Source organism: Mustela nigripes, chromosome 16, assembly GCF_022355385.1.
Source record: "Mustela nigripes isolate SB6536 chromosome 16, MUSNIG.SB6536, whole genome shotgun sequence".
NCBI classification, from domain to species: Eukaryota; Metazoa; Chordata; class Mammalia; order Carnivora; family Mustelidae; genus Mustela; species Mustela nigripes.
In genome coordinates, this window is record NC_081572.1 from 56,715,288 (window position 1) to 56,739,016 (window position 23,729).

The 23,729-nt window shown below is 55.6% G+C and overlaps 1 protein-coding gene across 5 annotated transcripts in view; it reads right to left on the reverse strand.

Moving 5' to 3' along the window:
- The window catches only part of NTN1 (netrin 1), a 171,790-nt gene that overhangs the window by 61,764 nt on the left and 86,297 nt on the right, over positions 1–23,729 (reverse strand). The gene's annotated exons all lie outside the window — the stretch shown is intronic.

A 23,729-nucleotide genomic window follows, 5' to 3' on the forward strand; every position in this document is an offset into this window, starting at 1 on the left:
CATCTGGTTTCCCTCCTGCCGGCCCTGCTTCCCTTCCCACGGCCACCAGAGCAGGAATTCTGGGCTCCAGTCTGAGGATGTCCGTCACCAGCTGAAAGTCTTTCCGTGGCCCTCCCGTTTTTCCTCTGGGTAAAATCTCAATCAGCTGTCACACCCTCGGGGCTCCGAATAAGCTGGTCCTGCTTCTCCCCAACCCCTCTCTTCAGCTCTGCTCACCCTACCCCCACCCCGCTCTGAGGCTTGAGTGGTCCCCCACTTTTTTCAGTTTCTAGAGCACACCATGGGTGAGGACCCCCTCGCCTGCCCCCTCCGTGGCTTGGAGGACTCTCTTCTCCCCAGAACCCTCCTCATCTGCTCGCACCCTTCTTATCCTCCATGCCTTGGTGTTAACATCTGTCCCAGACCCACCTTCCTTTCACCCCCGACCCCCACCCGGGGCATCCCACGCGGCCCCCTCAGACCAACTCCGTGTTGCCCGTGACCTGCTCCTCTGGGCTCCGACCTCTAGGCTAACTCAGTTTCCCTCTGGTCTACTCCCACTCCCTCCTCAGCATGCTTTGCCTGCTTTTGTGCTCAGTTTGTTTCGAATCGCGTTTTATGGAATGTCTAAAGAAATGCTCAGTGCCAGACATTTGATAAACAAAAGCAGAAAAGGGGAGGGGGTACGCACTCAGATTTGCAGCCAAAGGACCCACGGTGAACACAGGGGTCGTCCCTTGCAGACTTTAACTGACGTTTGCTCAGCTGTGGAGCTGTCAAACTTTGCTACAGACCTGGCTCACACTCGTGCATCTCCCTCCGTGGCCTATTTTCCCGGAATAATGAACATCTTTTAATGCCAGATATTGTTCTGCATGACTGAGAGAGGCCATCTCGTCTCCCCTGTGTACGTGTGTGTGTAATGGGCTCTTTGGAATCCCCAGTGGGTGCATTTCAAAGCGGGGCCTCCCCGGGGGTTGAGCAGTTGGGTTGTTCTGGGTTTGTGACTGTAACACACAACACCGACGGTGACCAGCTTTGGACCTGTGCATCTGTGCTCTGCTCTGATGGCTGCTGCCCCAGGAGTTTCTCAAGACGGCATGCCTCGGGTAGTTGCTGGATCCGCATGGTTTTAACTCAGGATCCAAACTGCCGAATCGCCCTGGAGAAAGGCAGCGCGAGCAGACCTGTCCCTTCCAGTCCCTCCAGACAGGATCTGAGAGCTACTGTCTCACCACGCCCTTGGAAGGAAAGAGCATTACCCCTTTGCTATTGGAATTCTTTATTTTTCATCTCTGCTGATTTGTCTGGAAAACACACACACATGATTTTAATTTGTGTGTCTTCCGTTACCAGTGAGGTTGGACATTTCTCCGTGTGTTTTTCTTTGTATTTCTCTCTCTTTTTTTTTCCTGTGCATTGCCTGTTCGTGCCATTTGCCCACTTTTCAAATGAGGTGGTTTTTTTTTTTTCTTACAATATGTAATGCTCTTATAATAGTGGACTAAAAACTGTGTGCTTTTTCTACCCTACAAGCTGCATAAATCTGTACCAGCTTCATATTCATTTATTACTTTTGTGATTTAAAAAATACATTTGCCTCTTTAATTTTTCTGACATTACTAGTTTCTTCAGATGTTCTTGCAAGAGGCATGCCACTAGTCACCTAGCTGACAAGCAGAGAAGGACACGGCTTAATAGGGAGGCATTGTGGGGGAGGGGTCACAAGAGAAGTTCAGTTCACACCTGAGTCTGGAAGCAACTGGAGGGCAAATTAGACCACAGAATGACTCCTGAGAGCCTCACCACGGGTCCCTCAGCACCTCTAGCCCCTGGATCAGCCTCGCCTCTGCCCCAGCACAAGGGACCATCAAGCATACATATGCACGTCCACTGTCCCTCTGGACTCACTCAGCCACACAAGGATGCTCAGGGCTGCTCAGGATGAAGTGACCTATCAGGACCACCAAGGCAGTAAATGGGGGCCCAGGACTAGAGCCCAGGTCTTCTGGCTCCTGGCCCACTACCCCAGAGGAAAGGACCCACATTACTGGAAGGAACAGTAGGGACTACAGCACAGAATCTGAACCTTTCCTAAAGGCACAGAAGTCACGGGGCTTTGTACACCTGCCTAGGTGCAGGGATCTGGAAAGATCACTCAAGTCTGGCTTCCTCAAAGCTCTCTTGTACTGGGAGAGCCTCACTAGCAGCATCTTCTGGTCCTTCACAGAGACAGATGCTCACTGTGTCCTCCTCTGTAAAGACAGTGTCAGCTGTCCCTCACCCCCCGCCAAAGAAGCTACCTGAAACTCTGAGCCCCTCCAGGGAGCTCAGCATCTCCATTCCCCACCCCAAGGGGGACCCGTGGGTGATTGCTCTCTTCCATATGCACCTTACACCAACAGAAGTCTCTTCCTAAACAACTGGTCACACAAAAGAAAGCTCAGAGACCAAACATCAAAAGGCAGGACTCCCCTCCCTCCCACCTCCTCTTGGAGCTGTCAGGGGACATCAAGTGGCAATTGCCCACGCTCAGGCTTCTGCAAAGTATTTTACAGCTTGTTTTCTTTTCTCTGTGTTTTATTTTCTCTGCACAAATGGAAAAATGCATCAGGCGATGCATCCCCATCTGGGTCTGTTGGCTCCACACTGAGATGTCACCCCACTCCCAGCTGGGCCCCAGCCCCTTCCTCAAAAGGACACCTTAATCCCTCATGCCTTCTTGTTTATCTCCTGCCTCTCTTGGAGGCAAAAATATTGGGTATTAGTTTCATTATCAGATTTCAAGGAGGGAAGGAAAAGGTAGCTTTGTGAGAGCAGAGGTCAGCCTGGGGGAAAAGGGGGCAGGGGGCAGCACAACTTCTGAGGAACCTCCATGAGCCAGGGCCAGGAGCCCTGCAGGCACTGTGTCCTGTCCAGAGGTACCCCAGGCACCCAGAGAGAGTGGGTCTAGACCCCAACCTCCATGCCCTCGTTCAATTGTCAAGTGGGGATCCCCACGGACACATCACGTGTGGCTACATTTCAGACCTAGGAGCATAACACGGGGCAAGGAGGTAGGAACAGGAGACTGCTCCCCCCATATCCCCCTTCCAAAATCTGATGGGAAAAGGGGCCCAACAAATGCTTCCTTCAAGAGGTCCTCTAAGTCCTGTTTTAACATATTCCTGTCACCATCATTCCTTGAGTTCTTCCAAACCTGTCCCACAAACCTGGGTTGTCTGAACCCTCAGCACCGCACCACCCAAGCCAGTTCAACTCAACACACACCTGAGCACCCCAGCTACATGTCAGGCCCCATGCCACAGGCCACGAGGGACATGGGCATGGATGACGCACCCTCAAACTGCCCAGGGGCTCCCTGTCTGACAGAAGGAGGGGGCAGACGAGGGCTCTTGGCAGCAAGCTTTCAGAGAAAGTAGGATAAATGCTCTCCCAAGCTGTGCTGGTTCCTTGAGGACAGGGCAGTGTTTGCCCTTACCTCCTCCGGCCCAGAGCAGATCTCATGGTACAAATAAGAAAGAGCAAAAGTAGGCAAGTTAGAAAGTAGATGATGGATGGCTGAGTGGGTGGGTGAATGGATGGATGGACAGAAAGATGGATGGACAGATGAGTGGGTGTGTGAGTGGGTGGGTGGGTGGATGGATGGATGGACAGATGGATGGACGGATGAATGGGTGTGTGAGTGGGTGGGTGGGTGGATGGATGAGTGGGTGTGTGAGTGGGTGGGTAGGTGGATGGATGGATGGATGGACAGATGGATGGATGGATGGATGAGTGTGTATGTGAGTGGATGGATGGGTAAGTGGGTGTGTGAGTGGGTGGCTGGCTGGCTGGTGGATGAGGGGGTGGATGGATGGGTGGATGGATGGATGGACAGATTATGCATGCATGGGTGGATAGGTATGTAGGTGGACAGGTGCATGCGTAGAAAGAGAGGACAGATGGAGAATTATATGGTCTGCCTAGACCACATCCTGGCAATCTACAGCTTTGCGACTTTCGTGACATTTCTTGTGTTGCTTTGAGCTACTTAAATCTTGTCTGCTGATTTAACTCCTTTGTGGAGTTCCAAATGGCAAAGTTTCTTTCTGGCAGATCTGAGGGTCGTGCTTCTGCAGGATGGGTATCCCAGGGCTGGCAACCAGTTTCTTGCATATGCAGCCTCCAGTCTGTGGACGGTGCATACATGAGCCGGTTATTTTGGACAGTTTAGCTGTAAACAGGTAAATCTAAAATTCCTATGCTGGGGGCACCTGGGTGGCTCAGTGGGTGAAGCGTCTGCCTTTGGCTCAGGTCATGATCTTGGGCTCCTGGGCTCAAGCCCCAAGTCTGGGTCCCTGCCCCGCAGGGAGCCTGCATCTCTCCCTCCTTCTGCCCCTTCCCCCTACTCATGTGCACTGTTTCAAATAAACAAAATATTTTTAAAAAATTAAAGAAGAAATAAAACTCCCACTCTGCTAGAGCAGCAAGTGGGGGTTGCCTTCTCAGAAGGTAAGAGAGGGGTTGGAGAGAGACTGTCATGGTCTCACCCCTGGGAGCTGGCTAAGATGCTATTCTCTAAGAGCAAACTCGAACACGCCCAGGGGGTGAGAGACGTGTGCGCTCCTTCAACAGACGCCGCCTAGAGCCTTTGAACAAACGGGGAGCTGGCTGAGTGCAAGGGGAGACAGCAGCAAATGGGGCAGAGCCCCGCCCTCCATGGGCACAGGAAATCCATCAACCATGTCCAAGTGTCCTAACTGCTGTAAGGACTCGACAGCCAGAGAGGGCACTCTGCTAGGCCCCTCTGGGGACCATCGCCCAGAGCAGGACCTGGGAAGAGAACCAGGACACAGATGGAACATTCCGGCTGGCCAGCCAGCCCGCCCCGAACGCGACCTGCACGTGGGAGTCACCTGGGCATCCGGTTCAAATCCCGATTCAGCTTCAGGGGGTCTGGGGCGGGCCTGGGAGTCTGCATATCTGACAAGCCCCGCTCTCCCCGCCCCAGGCTAATAGACCTGGAACCAAAGCAAAAGAAACGGGTGGGAACGCGAGCCACTCCGCGAGCCACTCGCTGGACAGGGAGCCCGCAGGGAGATGAAGGGTAGAGTTCGTGGCTGGGCGTCCGTGCTGGGGCCAAGGGCAGAGGTCTGGTTTCAAAAGACACTACTTCTTAGACGCCTGGTTCGGAATGAGGCCAATATTTAAGTTGTTTTTAAGAGTCTGAGGCAGCTTGTATGCCCTTTTATCTGTTTCTTCGCTACTCTATTTGGTATCTATTTATTTAGCAGTGGTTTGACCCTTGTTTACAAATCTTACGCTTTCCGCCTTCTGTGGCGTGTTGTCTGAGACCAGATCTCAGCTTCTGAGGTGACCAGGCCGGGCTGTCGCTGCTCCCCACACCCCCACACCCCCACACCTGGCTCCTGCCAGCACCCGAGGACACTTGGAGCCAGGTTCCCCAAGGGCTCCTTCCCGGACAGGGGCCACATGAGGCAGATTTTGGGGGTCCAGACCCTCTCATGCCTATGCTACGGGTGAGCTGGACAGAAAAGCGATGACCACACACCTAGATCCATTCAGAAAACAATCCATTCGCCTTACTAATGGCAAATGGATTTATTTTTTCCTTTAATGGATACTGCCTGAGCCCCTGGGGATGTCACAGTGCACAGGACAGATGTGGTCTTCGCCCTTGCCAAGTCTCTGCCACTAACCTGGCACGAATGGGTCTGGTGAATGCCACTGCCACAGTCACCTTCCTCCAAGGCCTTTCCCTATCCCCCAAACACAGGCCTTAGAGCCTGTCACCAGAGTCGTCAACCAGCCAGACGCTATAAGCAGTGACTGGCCGGGATGAGCCAAGCAAATGCAACAATTGCTAAGAGACCAGAAGCATTGCACGTGGGCAGTCTGGTTCCCAGTCAAGGCCCTAGAGGTTTGCGTCCGTCTGAAGGGCGCCTTGCGTCAATTTTAATTCAAAGGCTGTTTACGAGCCTCGCCTAGACATGACACTGGACAACTGTCAGAGAGACGGGAGTGAAGGGGCACCTGGGGGCAGGCGACTGGCCAGGCGTCTGTCTGCCTTCGACTCAGGTCATGATGCCAGCATCCTGGGATCGAGCCCCGCATCGGGCTCGCCGCTCTGCGGGGAGTCTGCTTCTCCCTCTCCCTCTGCCCCTTTTCCCTGCTTGTTCTCAAATCAATAAAATCTTTTTAAAAAGTACATCAGGAAGCCCCGCTGCTGCAGAGTTGACACCTGTGCTTGACATCGGGCTGACGTCGGCGCTCTCGAGGCTATGACCCCTTCCTCCTCGTCTCGAGCCCTGGTTGGCAATTCAAGGAGCCACTCACCACCCCCCTCCCCCACCCACGACCCCAGCACAGGACGGTTCTCAGAGGCCGGTGCAGAGAATCACTGAAATTGCCTTCCAAAAGGCAGACAGCTGAGCCCCAGCCCTGGAAGTTTCTGATTCCGTAGGTACCTTGTGGCTTCCACCTGCTGGAGGAGGCAATGATGGGGGACAGGGGGCAGCCAACGGGCCAGTGGTGACCTGGGTCTTCCAGGAGGAAAGGGTGTAGCAAGGACACCCAGCAGGGTATCGGGCAGAGGAAACCACTCTGAGGAGGAGAACGAATCCACTCTGGGGCATGTGGGGGTCCCAGAGCGGGGGCTGGGGGAGGAGGTGTGTCAGCAGCACGGATCTCCGCCGGTGGGCCCGGGAGCCCTGCCAAAGCCACATTCTCACGGGGAGGCATCTCTCCGACGAGCCTCCTCTCGGTGGACAGAAGGCCCACAGAGCCACAGCACAGTTTTGTGGTTTGGTTTTGTTGATGTTTTTAAAAGCTCCAACTTGAAAACGGAAACTCTGACCCCCAGACCTGCGCTTTATCTCCAGTATCAGAAACAGAATCTACAAGATGTGGATCAAGGTGGTCGGAAAAATGAGCCATAAAAACGGGAGTGGGAAACCAGTCAAGGAGGCGCGCGTTCCCAGCAGCCACGTCGGGCCTTAGATGGTTCTGATAAAGTCCCCAGAGATAAGTGGCCTGTGTTTGCCGAGGGCTTAGAGAGCTTTAGCCCGGTGTGCGCACAAAGGGGCCCTCTGTCAACAGTCCTTCAGGCCACTAATAGGGCTGAACAAACACTAGGAGTAACAAGCTCTTCACACCTGTGGGGCTTGGGAAAGGCCGGCCCCTTTGTCAAGATGTCAGACAAAAGAGCCGCTGAGAGCTGCCCCCCCCAACCCAGCCAGATCCTCTCCTGGCTGCTGGAAAAGGACAGACTGGGAGTGGGGGACAGATTGGAGATCTGAGGGGGGACCTGCCTCCCTCCTGCAGCCAAATGTGGACTCCAGCTGGGCAAGGAGAGTGGCCCAGCATGGGGGCACCCCTACACCCCGCCCCGATGTCAGGCTGTTGGGGAGCTGGGGCTGGGCCGGGGTCCCGCGTACCCGGGTACCTGAGTCAGTGGCCCCACAGTCCCCCAGGCACAGCCATGGCCTGCTGGGGCACCGGTTTCTCCTCCGTGGACGGACCAGGGCCACCCCCCCGCATCGGCCTGACCTCGCCGTCACTTTTTCCACTGACTTTTTCGCTCTGTAAACATCTTAGCGTTTTCTTCCCTCTGCCCTTTTATGGCTTCTCTGCCTCCCCTCGGGCTTTGACGCCATGGCTCCTTGCGCTACCCCTTCGGCCACTAAGGCTAAACTCAACAGGGGCTCCTGTTGCATCAACATCCTTATCTTTGTGAGCGGGGAGGCCCCTCTCGGTGGAGGAAATGCCGAGGAGGCTTTGGTGAGCCCTGAGCAGTCATCAGTTCTCTGTCTGCAGCCCTCATTCCTTGGATCCTCCCTCCCGGCCGTTCCAGAGCCCCGCCCCAGGCAGCTGGGCAGAGGGGGCCCTGCTCTGTCACCTCCCCACCGCCTCAGGGGGTGTGAGGGGGTCTCCAGCCCTGGCCCACTGTGTGGCATTCCCATTTCCAATGACCCTCCCTCCCAAATCCCCCTTCAAACTCCTCTCACCTTGTTGCTGCCCTGTTCCGGAACCTTCCAGACCCTGTTCTGGAATTTTGGGGGCCCTGTTCTGGAATCATTTTGGGGGGAGTCCCGCTAAGTACAAGATGCAAACTCTCTCACCTGCAAGGGTAGTACTGGCTGCAAAGCAGAGCTCCAGAGATGAGGGGGTCTTGCCTCTTCCTTACAGTAGGACCCTGTATGAACGCCCCTACCTCATCCCTGTCCTCACCCAAGATCTCTCAACCCAAAGGGGAAAGGGGATGTTGTCCCCCACCAAGGGCAAAATCAGGGTTTTGGAGCTAGTGTGGGCTTTCAGCATTTCCTAGTTTACCCTCTTGTCGGAGAGATGAGAAAAATGCAGCCCCAACTGGCAAAGGGACTTTGCCAAAGACCTGGAACTCGTTAGGGGCACTCTTAATTCAGCGCTCTCTCCAGACCCTCCAGCACGCAAGAGAGTGGCATGGTCGTGGGCAGGACAGACCTTGATAAAGCCCCGGTGTGTGGCTGCTGAAACGCATTCCCGAAGGCCAAGAGGTTTCTCGAAGTGGACGCTAGATTCTACGAGCAAAGCTTCCCCCCAAGGACTTTGGTGGCCCCGAAATCCTCTCCGCCTTGTGGCTTGACCGCCCTGCCCGGAAGGGGCTCCCTTCCAAGCCCGCTTCCCCAGAGGTGGTGCACACACTCCCTGTGTTTTATTAAACGGACATATGAGGGCTGATTTGCCAGCCGCCCTGGCCAAGCCTGGCCCCTGGTTCCCTTGGAGTCATTTCCCATCTGTAATGGGTCCCATCACCGGATCTGGCACATGCCGGGCTGGAGATGTGAGACCATGGGAGAGGCTGGCGGCGAAGGAGGTTTAATGACTTGCAGTGGATTCTGCCCCTGTGACACCGGGCGGAAATGCTTTTGATTCCCAGGACACCTCTCCCATTTCCATCACCACGGACCCACGGGCAGTGGCGCTCCTGTCCTGGATCTGTTGTTTATTTCAACTCAGACTCAGGCTGGAAGCTCTGGGGTCCAGCCTAACCTGCAGCCCAAACAGCTCCAGGGATGGGACACAGCACACGGCGCCCCGTGAGCCCAGGAGCCAGAGCCCCCTGCCCTTGGACGGGGACAGGCTGAAACTGGGCTCCCACGGAGGTGGTTGGGGCGGGGGGGTTCACACTGGGTCAACACCAAATGCCCTCTACCAACTAGGACTGCCAGATTCAGCAAATAAATATATGGGGACGCCCAGTTCCAGGGGAATTTCAACAAATACTTCCTGGTGAAAATATGCCCCAAGCGCGGCAAGGCCATCCTATCTCCAGTGCCTTCCAGAACCCCATCACATGTGTGCTTTGCCTGCAATGTGATTTTTTACGTAACAGCTTAAAAAAAAAATTTTTTTTTTAATCAAAAAAAATCATCTTCTGGGCATCCATGAGTCCCACCAGAGGGTAGCAGGGGGTCCCACTCAAGGTGTCCTCCTTGAGTGGCTCTTTGGGGGCTCGCTGTTCCCCAGCACACCCCAAGTCCCCATGCAAAGATCCCCGTATGGGACCACACTGCCCTATAGGAAGAAACAGGAACAGGAAGGCCATTATGATTAGAATGGCCCAAATTCTTTCCCCATTTTAATCGGGATATGCTTTGTGGAGGAATGGACCCACGACTCTGCACCCCCACTCTGAATCCAATTATTTTAACCAAACTTAGCAGGTGTCGTGTATTTAGGTATCGGTGAAGTGTTCGTGAGATCACAGTTAAAGGCTTTAATTAAGCTGCATGCCACTAAGGGATGTAGGCGGCTCTCTGGAAAACAGTGTGGAGTTTCCTCACAAAGTTAACAATAGAGCTACCCCGTGACCCAGCAATCCACTACTGGGTATTTACCCTAAAGATATAAATGTAGTGATCTGAAGGGGCACCGGCACCCCAATGTTTATAGCAGCAATGTCCACAATAACCAAACTATGGGAAGAGCCTAGATGTCCATCAACAGACGAAAGGTTAAAGAAGATGTGGTCCACATATACAATGGAATACTATGCAGCCATCAAAAAACCCTGAAATCTTGCCATTTCCAACAATGTGGATGGAACTAGAGAGTATTATGCTAAGCAAATAAGTCAATCAGAGGAAGACAATTATAAGATCTCACTGAAATGAGGAATTTGAGAAACAAAACAGAAGATTATAGGGGAAGGGAGGCAGGGAAAAATGAAACAAGATGAAACCAGAGAGGGAGACAAACCATAAATGGAGACTCTTAACCTCAGGAAGCAAACTGAGGGCTGCTGGAGGGGAAGGGGCTAGGAGGCTGGGGGGTGGATATTGGGGAAGGCATGTGCTATGATGAGTGCTGTGAATTCAGTAAGACTTATGATTCACAGACCCGTATCCCTGAAACCAGTCATACATGACATGTTAATAATAAAAAAATTAAAAATTAAAAACAAAACAAAACAAAAGAATGTAGGTGGCTGACCACAGGACAGAGGCAGTGACAAGGAACGGAAGATACGGCCAGCCAAGGATAGGAGGGCCCCCCCACCCAGGGAAGAGAGTGATCTTGCCGCTTCTGGAGGCATGCAAGTAGAGAGACGCAGTACAAGAGAGTCTAGCTCTGAGGAGGAGGGGGAAGGAGGCTGATAAAGTCCCTTCCAACTCAGCCCTGGAGGATACACTGCTCTGCCTCTGGGCCGCGAGATCGTTCCAGGTTTGAGGCCAGGACCAGCCTGGTGTCCAACCTTACACATGTGCTGGTAGAAGCAGTACTAAAGAAATCTTCCAGTCTGTAACTAACCGAGTCGTTGGGGTAGAGACCACAAGTCTGGAGGAGACAGCAGAAGCGGGCACATGTGGGGGGTTATTTGCAGAAAACAAATCCAATGGTCCTTCTGGAATGATGTTCTAGTTATCTAGGGAAAATGGCCCTGGGGACGACGGTCACCTCCCCCCCGTAGGCAGAGATGGCATTGCCGCTGAGCATCTTCTGGGCATTCAGATCAGTGCACAAATGGCGGGACAGTGCCCCCACTCAAAAACAAAAACAAAACCAGCCACTTTTTGAGGGTTCCTAAGGCTTCAGGCCTGACGGATCTCCCGTGGAAATGCCCCAGCACAGCTGTACGTGGGAACTAAGGGTTCCCTCCGTGACAGCTGGCGCTGGGAACTAAGGGTTGCTGAGCTCTTTGAACATCTCCCCTGGATTTAGGAGTCACCCCAGCAGCTTGCTGGCTCCATCAGGCTGCAACTCCCAGGGAAGAACCAAACAAGGGGCTGGCCCTTATAGGAAAGAGGAGGAGCCTTTCCCGAACAACCCCTTCGCCTTCCTCCTCCAAATTATTCACAGCCCAACAGTGGGGCCGAATACCTCCCTCCCGGCCACGGCCACGACCTGAAGGAGGAGATGGGCAGGGAGGGGCAGCAGAGGGCAGGGGGCAGTTCTCAGAGAGCAGCTGCCTCCTGGCCACCTGGGCCCATTTCAGCCACAAAGGACAGCAGGGACGGGTAACACGCCTAGGGCCCGGCTCCCTGCACCCAGGTGAGCCCCAGACACGACGACCTCTCCTGAGGCTGTCCCTCATTCTGCTGCTTCCGACCTCTAAGCCATGGTCCCCCAGGCCAGGTGAGCCATGGCGGGGGAGTGAAGGGATGTCTGAAAGGTGCGGAGGCCTCCGGAAGGGTCCCCCAGCCCCGAAGCCGGCTAGTGACCACAGAAGCATCTCCTCATCCCCGTCCTCTCCACGAAGGGAGGGAGAGGGAGGCACGGACGGAGCCCCAACTAACACATTTGCTCATCCAAATGACCCACACCATACGGCTTTTCCTTTCGTCTCACCAGAAGAAGCCTTAAATAAAGGGATGGAGAACAAAGGCGGCTTAATTTTATATGCTTGGTCAGCCCAACAGCCTCATTAATAGCTCATTTTCCAGGTGAGGATACCAAAGCCCTGGGCAGAGCCCGCAGGGCCCCTGTTCAGCTCCAGCTCTGAATCCTGGCACAGTCCTCGGCTCCCAGCTGCAAATGGTGGGGCTCAGCCCTTTCCCCCGGACCTCCCCATGACTCGGGGGGGCTTTGAACCCAGAACAGAACTATTTAAGGCACGGGCTGAGCTGGACGGGGGTTGTTTTGACAATGGTACCCCTCAGGTAAAGTCTTTGGAAGTGTTTCTTTTTTCTTGCCCCCAAATGAGGGGGTTGGGGAACCAGACAGTTTCCTTGTATAAGGAGAAGGGGGGCCGCATGTTGAACGCCCCACATTTCTTGGCCCTGATGCTTCTGGCTGCTTTGGATTTGGCTAATTCCCTGGGCGCCCTCTGTAATTCCACAGTAATGTGGCTTTAATTGTCCCCAAAGCGGCCCATTCTTTCTTTATTGTGCAGTAAATTTCCCTCCAGAGTTCGGATTTCATCCGCCTGCCCCAAGCCAGGGAGCCAGGAGCCAGGCCGGCCTCGGGGGGCAAGGACCCCTGTCCTCACAATCGCCTCTCGTGTCCAGGTCCGGCAGCCCTCCTCTGCCCCCTCCCCCCACAACCCGGCCTGCACTGGGACCTGAGATGTCTGGGCGGCGGGCTGTCAGGACCCCCAGGGATGGGAGTGCACAGTGGGCAGGAGGCAGGGACACTAGTCTGTGGTTCTGTCTGGAAAACCAATTAACTTCACAAATGCAAACAAGCTGTGATCCCGGGATTCATTCGGGCTGCCGTTGGGGCGAGGGGCGAGGTCTCGCGTCTGCTTCACCCGCAAACGCCCCGAGGCAGGAGGGAGGTGCTGAGACGGGGTTTAGGGGCCTCTCTGCATGGTGCACCTGTGCGATTGGCGGGGCCCACCGCCCTGCCCCCGGCTGCTCTGCCTGTCGGTAAGGGGAGCAGGAATTATGAGCACTGTCTTATCAGATGAGATAAAGCTTGTAAAACACAGTGAAGACCGGGAGCCTCGAGCTGGGTGCCGGCGTTCAGATGCCACCTGTCACACCAGCACGGTGTACTTGACCTTGGGTGTGCACGTGAACCTCTCTGTGCCTCGGTTCCCTTCTCTGGAAATGGGGCCATAACGATGTCCGTCTGTTACTGCGGCAAATGCAGGACCAGTGACCAGAGTCACAAGCATCATTCAGACGCCACTGGTGAAGGTGTGTGTGGGAAACCGGACGCTTGCAAGAGACACAAGGTCGGCCACAGGCCGTGCCCTGCCTGGGTCCCTCACGGGGACACAGATAGGAACGCAGACAGCAACGCCGCAGCATGCTCCCCCAGGAGAATGTCACAAACGGGGTCACCGCAGGGGCAACCCTGGGCCTCCGGAGACTCAGGCCCTGGGGAAGCATGCCCAGTGCATCTCGAAGGCCCTCTTTGACCCTCCCAGCCCTGGCTGGCCCCGTGTGGTTTGTGCCCAGGGTTTGACACAACTCTCACTGCAACGATTTTCCCGGAGGGGCACTGCCTACAGCAGAAGCAAGAACAATGCAGAAAGAAGGACATCTCCGGGGGGCCAGAGCGATGGTCACCAGTTTTCTCCACTTTGAACGAAGCTATGCACCCCCCATACCCCGTCCCGTTTGTCTTTGTTGTGCGGAGTGTCCAATGCAGCAAGAAGAGGGGACTGAGGCAGAAGACAGGACATAGGCAAGGTGAGGGCCCAGGGAGCGAGCAGTGTCAGGGCCTCCCAGAGCAGGGCTTTAGGTCTGTGGCTCCTTCATGGCCATAACCACCTTCTCCTCTCCCCTCTACTCTGCCCGGCATAGTCCGCCTTTCTGGGCAAGTTACACCACAGGAAAGAGGGACACCCCATAAACTCGTGGCCACGCCTCACCGCTCACCACTCACCGCTCAGAGGTCCCTTCCCGGGGGAGCCTGCCTGGCCCCCCTCCCCAGCACCGCAAGCTCACGGCCAACCCTCCCCCAGCCCAGCTGCGGCACCTGGCTTCCCGCACGCATGCGCCGTGCGCATGGACTTGCGCCCGTCCTGGCATCTTACCGCGAATGCAGACCTCGCATCTTCGCTCACACGTGTCCCCGCCGTGCAGAACGGAAGCTCCCGGAGGGCAGGAATTTATTTTTGTGTGTCTTTGGTTCCCTGCTATAACCCCAGGGGCTTAGGACACAGAGCTTGGATACGTAGCGGGGCTCCAGGAACATCTGCCGAGTCAAGAGCTGTCCACCCGGTGTCCCACAGCCTGCACGAGTCCCCAGGTCAAGCACCCCCGCCCTTTTTAAACCACGGCCCCAACCACTGCCCATCTCACCTCCACACCTCCACAGTCTGCGGCCTCACAGCCTCCTTCTCAGAGACAAGAGCTCCCCTGTCCTAGTGCTCCCATCTTGAAGCCACTGTCACGGGGCCACCCCCTTCCTCTGCTGCAGAGCTGGTCCCCAGCGCCACGGGGTCATGACCTCATCTCTGTGCCTCTTCAGAAGGCCCAGGGTCATCCATGTCCCTCTCTTCAGATACCCGGCCTCTCCCTTGTGTCCCACTTCGCCCCCTCATCCTACTGGCAGGGACCCCCTCTTTAAAAAAAAAAAAAAAAAACCTGTCCAGCCCTCACCTCCCACAGCTGCCGGCTATCCCAGCCTTCCGGCTCAGCCCCCCAGGGCCTCCCCTCCAGCTCACCTGGGGCTGCCCTCCCTCCACCTGTTTTGTCCCTCCGTCCCATCAGAGCACCGTGCTAAGGCCACCCACACCCCAGAACCCCACTAATGTCCATAGTGCACCAGGCCTGCTTCTCTTCCTCCGGCCCCATCTCCCCTCCAGGCCTGCCGTAATCGAAGCTGAGGTTTTGGGCTCTTAGCTCCTGCCTCTGTCCACGCAGTGACCCCCGCTTGTCCGCTGACCCAGAGCACACAGAGCCCACAAGGTTCTCCCAGCCTGTGTGCTAACCCGTGAAAGCATGTTGGCTCCAACTCCCCAGCAGGGCTGCGCTTAACCCGTAACCACCCATGGCGGGTCATAGGATGGGGGTAATGGGTTCTAGGGCAGCATTAAAAAAAATAATAATGGGGCACCTGGGTGGCTCAGTGGGTTAAAGACTCTGCCTTTGGCTCAGGTCACGATCCCAGGGTCCTGGGATCGAGCCCCGCATCGGGCTCTCTGTACGGTGGGGAGCCTGCTTCCTCTTCTCTCTCTGCCTGCCTCTCTGCCTACTTGTAGATCTCTGTCTGTCAAATAAATAAATAAAATCTTAAAAAAAAAAAAAGAGTCTCTTTCTTGATAAAAAAATAATAATAATAATAATAAGGGGGGGTAGTTTAGGGAATCGGGGTGAGTCACACATAGCAAGGGTGCATTCGTCTTGGATGGAGGGATGAATGGAAGGACAGATGATGCAGAGACAGACGTCCTAGGTCATGATTCGTAATGGGAAATGTATTTCTACCGTGTGTCATGGCCCAACAGTTTAATTTAGATTCCACTAACAGCGGGTCTGGTTAGCGCTGAGGACAAGGGCCGTGTTTGCCTTCTTTCCCACCTCCCTCACTGGATGCAGAAGCGTGCTGGGCTCGCAGGAGGCTCCTGGCCAACACGGAGACAGCGGATGGGCCAAGCGTCCAGCAGAGTGACCGAGTCAGTGGGAAACTGGAGCCCCGGGGAGCGGCATGGGCCGTCTCTCCCGGAACCGAAATCCGGGAGGTCCTAGCACACTCTCTGCCTGGACCCCGGCGGGGCAGGCCAAGCCTGACCCTGAAGTCAGGATTTGGGGGACGCTGTTCTTCCTCAGTGAGCTGCCTCAGGGACACTGATACCTGTGGGGGGCAGGTGCCAGGTCTGAGACCTTGGGGCTGCCCCTTGGGGCCTCCCCACCGCATCCTCCTTCAACCCAGTTCCTGCCCACGTAAAATCCTGCCCCACACGCCTTCCTCAGCTCCCATGCCACCGCTCGGCCCACAAGTCCCAAGTGTCTCCACCTCACGCCTCGTCCAATCAGAAGCGTGCCCTCACCCACGGAGCCCAAAGGACACACCCAGACTCCTTGGCTTGGTATTCGAGGTTCCTTCTCTGCCACACTCACGTCAAGCCCCAGCACACTCAGGTGCACCCGGAGGACCAGAGCCCTGGACTCATCTGCCACATAGGGGTCCAACCAGGGGCTCAGCCCCAGAGAGCTCCTAGCCAACCCTTAGGACCCTCTTGAAGTCTCCCTCTTCAACCCGTGGGTCTCCAGTTCCGTCTCCGCCCACCCTCCCCTCCGGCCACCCTGTCCCCCAAAGCTCTGACAGCCCAGCCCCCTGTCCCCCCACCCAGGCCTGGCACCTAACACAGCTGCCTTGTCTTGTGTGCGCCGCTCCCGACCGCATCTTATCTCCTTGTATCTTTAGCGGCTCTGTCTTCCTGGGGCAGCACCCAGCGTCCAGCTGTCCGTACGGCAGTGTGCACGTTCAATAAGTCGGTGTAGACAGACTGACTGACGGGGAGGAGATACCAGAGCCCAGGTGGAAGCCAGGGGTCCGCCTGGCCTCTGTCTCCTGCTGGGGCAGGGGCTTTGGTGAAAATGTGAGGAGAGACGGGGACAGATCAGGGTCACGGACGCCGGGCATCAAGCCCCCGGGAAGCTGCGTGTTCTGGTCTTCTGCCCACGGCAGCTCTCAGAGGAGCTTCTGTGGAGAGCAGAGCTTGAGACCACGGCAGACACACACGCCCGGGGCCCAGACGGAGGCCCCGCCATTCGTCTCCGCTTCCCGGTTACCAGATCTACTCCAGCTTCCTCGGCCTGGGGCGGTATCTCACCACTAAAATTTATGCAAATGAACTAATGAGCAATTTGGGGAAAGGAATGAAACGCTGACCAGGATCCAAACCACCCCAGACAACCGCCTGCAGGGGTTTTCAAGTTGAGCAATCATTTTAAAGACAACTGAAAGTCCCTCGCTGGGGGGAAAAACAACACACCGGGATTCCCGCAAACCAGGAGGCCCTGTGGCTTCATCCTGGAGGCTGCTGGCCTCAGCACTGGGGAGCAGGGGAGGCCAGGCTGGGGAGGGCACGGGGAGCCTGCCCTGCTGCTCACTGGTCCCCATGGCTGGACTACTGGGACTGTAGTGGGGCCCGTCCTGAGCAAACTACAAGGACCCGTGCAGCCTTTGGCCTGGGACATTCCGAAACACCCCCCTCATTCCCGGAATCAGACATGGGGAAAGTGCCGGTTCAGCCCAGAACGCCCCAAAACGGTCACCAACTCTTACTAGCGGAATCCTCATGCCCGCGACATACAGGTTCTGCTCTCAAACACAGCAGGAAACAAATATTCACTCAGCAAACATTCACCGCGCTCTAGCTTCCTGTCATAATGGACTGGGGCAGAGCAGGGGGTTGGGGGGTGTGGAATACAAGGGTGAACAGGAGCCAGGTGCAAGGGGCTGGGGAGAAAAGCATTCCAGGTATAGGAGGTGACAGAGGACAAATACAGAACAACATGGGGCGCCCTGGACCCTCGGCCCCTCTCCTGACTCCTGAAGCAGAGAAATGGCCTGAGGAAGGAGTCCCCCTCTTTACATGCTGCTACCGTCCGTGTGTATTCATTTTTGGACACTAAAGAGCTCAGAGCCTCCCTCTACACCCCCCCCCCCCCCCCCCCCCGGGGGAGGAGGGCAGGGATGAGCCAGGAAGAAAGGTCAGGGAGGATCCTGGGGCTCTGCTCCAGTCCCAAAGAACCTTCCATTCATGCAGGTGCATGGCAGGACTGGCGGGGAGGGCTGGCCCGGGGGCTCCCAGTCCTTCCTCTCTCTCCACAGCGCACATTCTCAGTTTGCAAGACCTGGGGCAGGGGCGGGGGAGGGGGTTGTCATAGAGACCAATTTCCTTAAAAAATTTTTTAAAAGCGTAATGTTGTAATTTGATCAAGCTAGGGATGGACGCATAGGTATCCGTTAGGGTACCCTCTCTCTTTTTTTTTTTTTAAGATTTTATTTACTTCCCCCCCCCACCCCCCGCAGAGAGAGAGAGACAGGAGGAGAGGGAACAGGGGAAGGGGAGCAGCAGAGGGAGAGGGAGAACAGGCTTCCCGGGGAGCAGGGAGCCCACTGTGGGGCTCGATCCCAGGACCTTGGGATCACGACCTGAGGCAAAGGCAGATGCTTAAGGACTGAGCCACCCAGGTGCCCCCAGGTGCCCTCTTTTCTTAAGTACTTCAGAATAAAATAAATTTCGGTTTGCTCTAGATTCAAGACTAAAGGACGGAATGGGGGTGGCAGTGAGCACAGGCGCTGCTGACCCCAGCGGCTGGCCTGGTGCTGGACAACTTCCCGTCTACTTCTTGCAGGAGAAGCTGCCCATTCTGCAGCCCGTGACAGCTTCCCCTCAGCGGGGACAGAGTCTAGGAAGATTCCAGAAAGCACATGGGTCTGAGCACCAGGAAGGCGTGAGGGAAGGAGCTCAGAGCCGGCAGGACGGCAGGTGGGTGTGATGCGTGCCCGTGTGCGTGCTGGCATGGGGCTCCGACACACATGCCCTTGGCTGGGAGTGGCCCCCCTTCACTCTGGGGACGGGCTGGGCTCAGGGATGCTCAGTCACGATCAGTTGGTGGGGTGGCCGGCCTCCCTGCCCCTAGACGGGGGACTGATTCATCTGATTAACAGCTCCAACGTGAGGACCCGATGAGTAGTTTCTAAAAGCTCCCCAGGTAATTCTGACCTACCGGGAGTGAGATGCTGTGCGAGACCCAAGGGGCACAAAGCAGGCTTGCGAATGTCCTCCTCTAGCCAAGGGGGTGGGCGTGGTTGGGCGGGGCCCTGCTAGAAGGGAGGGATCTTGGGGTATGCACTGGGAAGAAGGGTTCGAAGCAAGGGAGGGATGCAGAGGAGTTTCCTAGAAGCCCAAAGGGGAGGGCATTTCAGGTACATGGAACAGCAAGACCAGAGGTGGGAACACATGATGTTCCTGAAAGCACATAGTTCGCCAGTGGACAAAGGGAGGGAAAAAACGAGCCTAAGGTGAGCATGAGGGGTTAGGGGAGAGAAGGAAGGCGTGACGGAGGCCCTGGGCAGATGATGAGGGGCTGGCGTGCATGCTGTAGAGAAACCAGCCTCGCCGAGACTGAAGTGATGGGCTTGGGTTTCTACTCAGAGAATTTGGACGGAGGCTGAGACAGCCATCCATTCATCAAAAAGGAATCAGGGACACCTTAGGGCCAAAACAGAGACAAATATAATAGACTCCCACTCTCAAGGAGGCCCAGCTCTAGTGCAGGAGAGGCCAAGATGGGCCATTAAAAAATGGAGTCGTACATTCATTCATTCTTTACTCATTCACTCAGCAGATATCGGTTGAAAGCCTAAGTGCTGGACACAGGATTCGGCGGTGAACAGACCAAGTCCTTGTCACTAGTGACTGAGGAGAGAGGAGCAACAGGGCACACAGGGAAATCGTACGGCTTGTGAGAAGATAAGTATGGTGAAGAAAACTCGGGCAGGAAAGGAGGGCAGGGATGCCGGGTGTCGGGGAGGAGCACTGTGATCTTACACGGTGGTCACGGTGGTCACGGAGGCCTCATCAAGTCGGTGGCATGTGAGTCAAGACTTTAAGGAAGTTACAGTGTGAACCATGCAGATACATAGGGGAAGAAAGCATTTCAGAAGAAGAAAGAGCCAGTGCAAATGCCCTGAGGCAGAGTGTGCATGTTTGGTTAAGGAATAGCAAGAGGCCATAATTAGAAGACACACAGTTATTAGGGCTGGGACAGAGGAGGGGGACTTAACCTGGCGCCAAGCAAAGGCAGGACAGAGAAAATTGCTTAGGGCATGTAAGCCTAGCCTCAGTATTAATGAGCAAATAAAGAGTCCAAGACACTAAGATAATCAGGATACAATGCTTATGACCGGTAAGAACAACCCTCGTGCCACAAGACCCTGCAAACTTGAGGGGGCAGGCAGTGGTACAGAGCCTGGGGGCCATTCAGGCATGGGCTGGGGGCCTGAAGCAGGGTGGGACAATGGGAACAGAGGAGGAAGCACACCAGGGGAACCAGGCAGGGAGACCTGGGGTTGTATGCCAGTGCATTGAAGAAGGGGGAGGCATCTGGGATGACCCTGAGGTCCTTAGGGTCCAAGAGACTTCACGGACCAAAGGAGAAACCCAGAGTGGGGCCAGGTCTGGGATGGAGAGCAGATGGATTCAGCCCCGGCTGGTTGAGTTTGAGGGCCAGCCAGTAAGAGGGAGCTGGCCACCCCTGCTATGGCTGTGGGGGACAGAGAGGTCTCAAAATGGGCATGAAAACTCCTAGAGGACAGGCACTTAAGCATGCACCTGCTCTCTGATCACCTCCCCTAGCACCTAGGAAAGGGGAGGAAGGGGAGGGAGTGTGAGCAAAGCATGGGTCTTCCTGTTACCTCCCTTAGTCTTTGGGGCTGCCTTCCATCTTAGAGCCAAGAGAACAGGTGCACATGTTATCTGGGAGGAAATCCACAGTTGTCTAGATCCAAAGGCTCTGCCCTTCCCACCACACCCCCTTCCTCCCAGAGGCTTAAGAAATCCAAACTTGCTTCCTTTTAACATAGGCACACACCTTAGAGACTTAAGAATCTTTGATGTGATAGGATTCACTAGGATTCACATGATGCTGGGGCTGGAGGCACCGCTTCCTCCCAGAGAGGAAAAAATCCATCGGGGGAATAAACATAACTCCAGAGTAGCTGCAATCAGACCAGAGGGCCTGAGACCCGGCTGGGTTTTCCTTCCAGGCATCAGGTGGCCCTGGAACTCCACCTCCATTCCCACAGCTTCCCATCAGCAGGGAAGGACAGGCTCTCCAGGGGAGCCTTCCAGGCAAAGGGCCTTTCAACAGAGGTCTAGGGAGACTGAACTCCTGGCAGGGGTGGGAGTTGAAAAAGAATAAGCACCGGGCTGGGGAGCCCTACCCCCCATCCTGCCTCCCTCCAACTGGCTCCCTGGGTCCTGAGCTGATGGCTGGGAGCATCACGTTCATGCTCTGTTCCTCAACACCCTCCCACTTTGCTGGTGAACCTCAGGAACGGTTCTGGAGAGGGCCAGTTGGATCAGAAGCTCCTGCTCCTAGACCACAGGGGTCAAGACGGCCTGGGACACCTGTAGACGAGCCTGAACTTCCTCTTCTGAGTCCCAGGATCAACTCCACCCCAAGCCACCCATGTCTTACTCATCAATGAATCTCTTTGTTTCTCAGGAGACTTTCCACCAGGGCCAGGCTGCAGGCAGTCTGGGGCACTGGAACTGCCCCCGCTACCCACCGTGAGCCCACAGTGGTTTTTGTAGAGTCAGATATGCCCAAGAAAGGCTGAGCACAGCTGGAGAGTCAGGCGACCAAGTCTGGTGCCTTCTCTTCTGCATCTGGGCCCCCAACTCTTAACATCCGTCTCTAAAAACAACAACAACAACAAAAATCCGTCTCTAACATCCGTCTCTGAGGCCTGCACCAGGCTCCCCTGGGCGACAAACTGGGGACAAAGAAACCACCGCTCTCACCTTTACTACTGGCCTGTGTCCCCAGGCAAGCAGCACCAAGTTCCAGAGCCCCACCAGCACCAGAGAAGGACAACACCACAGGTGGCTTCCTGCGTGCCTTGTGCTCCTAAAGCAAGGCACAAGTTCTGGTGGCATTCCCTCCCACAGAGACCCCAGATTCACCTGCTTCTGTCCACCGTGTCTACACCCACCCCTCCACCATGCACACCTGGGAACTCCCACAGCCCCTCCCCCATCTGCTGCAGGGCAGCCCCGGGTGATCATGGGGTCTACACAGACCCCAGCTTTCCTTTACCCTTGCAGGAAGACCCCAATGCCTTCTATGTCCCCACCCCTACCCCCACCATCCAGCCCCTGCCCACTGTCTAGCCTCCCTCCTCCCACGTACTCCACCCACCACCACTCAGGCAGAGGCCAGAACCTTCTGGAGAAGTGCGGGCCACGCACAGCCTGCCTCACAGCCCCACCCCTCAGTCCTTCGCTCAAACACAAGCTTCCTGCAGCTCCTGTCTGTGGTGCCCCGAAAGCATGACACCCCTCGAGGCCACGACTCTCCAGTGTGCTCACATGTCTGCCCTTGCCTCCCATGACTCCTGGCGGGTCCCATAGGCCACGGGCCTGCCCCCACAGCTCGGGCACTGAGCCAGGCAGACCAGCATTACCTGGTCTGAGGGTCTGCAACCCCTCATGTGCCTACCACGTTCCATACCCTTCACTTTTCCCTTGCAAAACCAAGAGATGGGATCCACAGTCTCCTCCCCTGACTGCCCATATGCTCTTTACCTTTACAACAACCATTTCCCTAGATCTTATTAAATTCCTTAAATGCTATCTCTTGTTCTCCAATCCTTTGGGATGGGTTTCCCTTGCGACCACCCCGTTCTGCAGCCATCCATTCACCCGGGCTCTTCTCCGGGGTCCGGCTGCCTGGGGGTGACACCTGGCCTTGCCCCTTGGCTGCTGGACCATCTCTGGTGAGTGACTTGGACTCCCGGAGCTTTGGGTTTCCCATGTATAAAGCAGACGTGACACCCAGCTCTGTGATGTTTCCATCAGACAGTGTGATAACAAGCCCAGCACCCCACAGGATGGTAAGAATTCCCAGGAGTATAGGAGACACACACACACACACACACACACACACACACACACACACACCTGCAAACAACATGCACCAGGCACCATCCTAACTCATGTAGCCTTCACACTAACCCTGTGAAGCAGTATCCCCATTCTACAGATGAGGACAAGGCACAGTAAAGTTAGGTCATCTATCTGCATGTCACAGGAGAGCTGGAGTCAGGGATCAAGTCCGTGTGGTCAGGTCCTGGGTCTGAGAACTCCACTACCGGCTCTGCTGTAGCAGAGATGACTGGGACAAGCACTGAGAGGCAGGCTCCTTTGACCCCTACCACCACCCCTCAGCATGGATGGCTGTTTGGGGCACAAAGCAGGCAGACGTTCAGTAATGAAATGATGATCTGTGCACGGCAGGCCTCTGGGATTTGCACCACACTGTCCGGCCACTGCCTGGTCACCAGTGGGCTCCTCCTCCTCGTCACTATCATGGTCGGCCTCATCATCGGAAAAGAAAGCACGGCTGAGCGTGGTCTGAGTGTGGCCTGGGGCCCATGTGACGCCCTGCACAAAGTGTGGCCGTGGATCTCTTGCAAGTCTGGGCAGACCACCCAGCAGGCTTCCCACCCACAAGCTCCCTCTGGGTTCAGGAAGTGGGATCCGGAGAGAAGCTGGAGGGAGGAGGGCACAGGAGTCTCTGTCTGTCTGACCACTGTCATGGCAACAGCCCTTACAGGGGGAGTGGGGAAGGGGCGTCCCCCACCCCCACCCCCCTGCTGGAGCTATGCGTCCTCACCGCGTTTCCACCCTGAATTCTCCACCTCAGGAAGGAAAAAAGCAAGGATTGTGCCCGGCACACCCAATTATGGAAGAAAAGCGTCTAGAAGTCAGAGAACATGAGTCAGCAGAGCGGGGTTGCTGATTTTTAAGAAAAACGGATGTGATTATGAGACGCCGTGGAACTGAGGGACCCGGGCTGACACCGACCCGCCTTTCCTGGGTATCGGGATGTGGCAGGGCCAGGGGGCAGGGAACAAGCCTCATGCTGCTCACAGGTTCAGAAGCTCCCTGAAGAAAAGCTTTAAAAATAATACAGATGGTTCACTCTTCCCAGGGAGGAAAGGGATTATCAAGTACATTCAAAGACTTGGTACGACAATGTGAACGATCCCTTGCTTTTTGGATGGTGCTGTTCTGTTTCCAAAGCCTCCCGAAGTCTTAAAAGTACAGCGTGAGCCACGAGAGTCAAAAC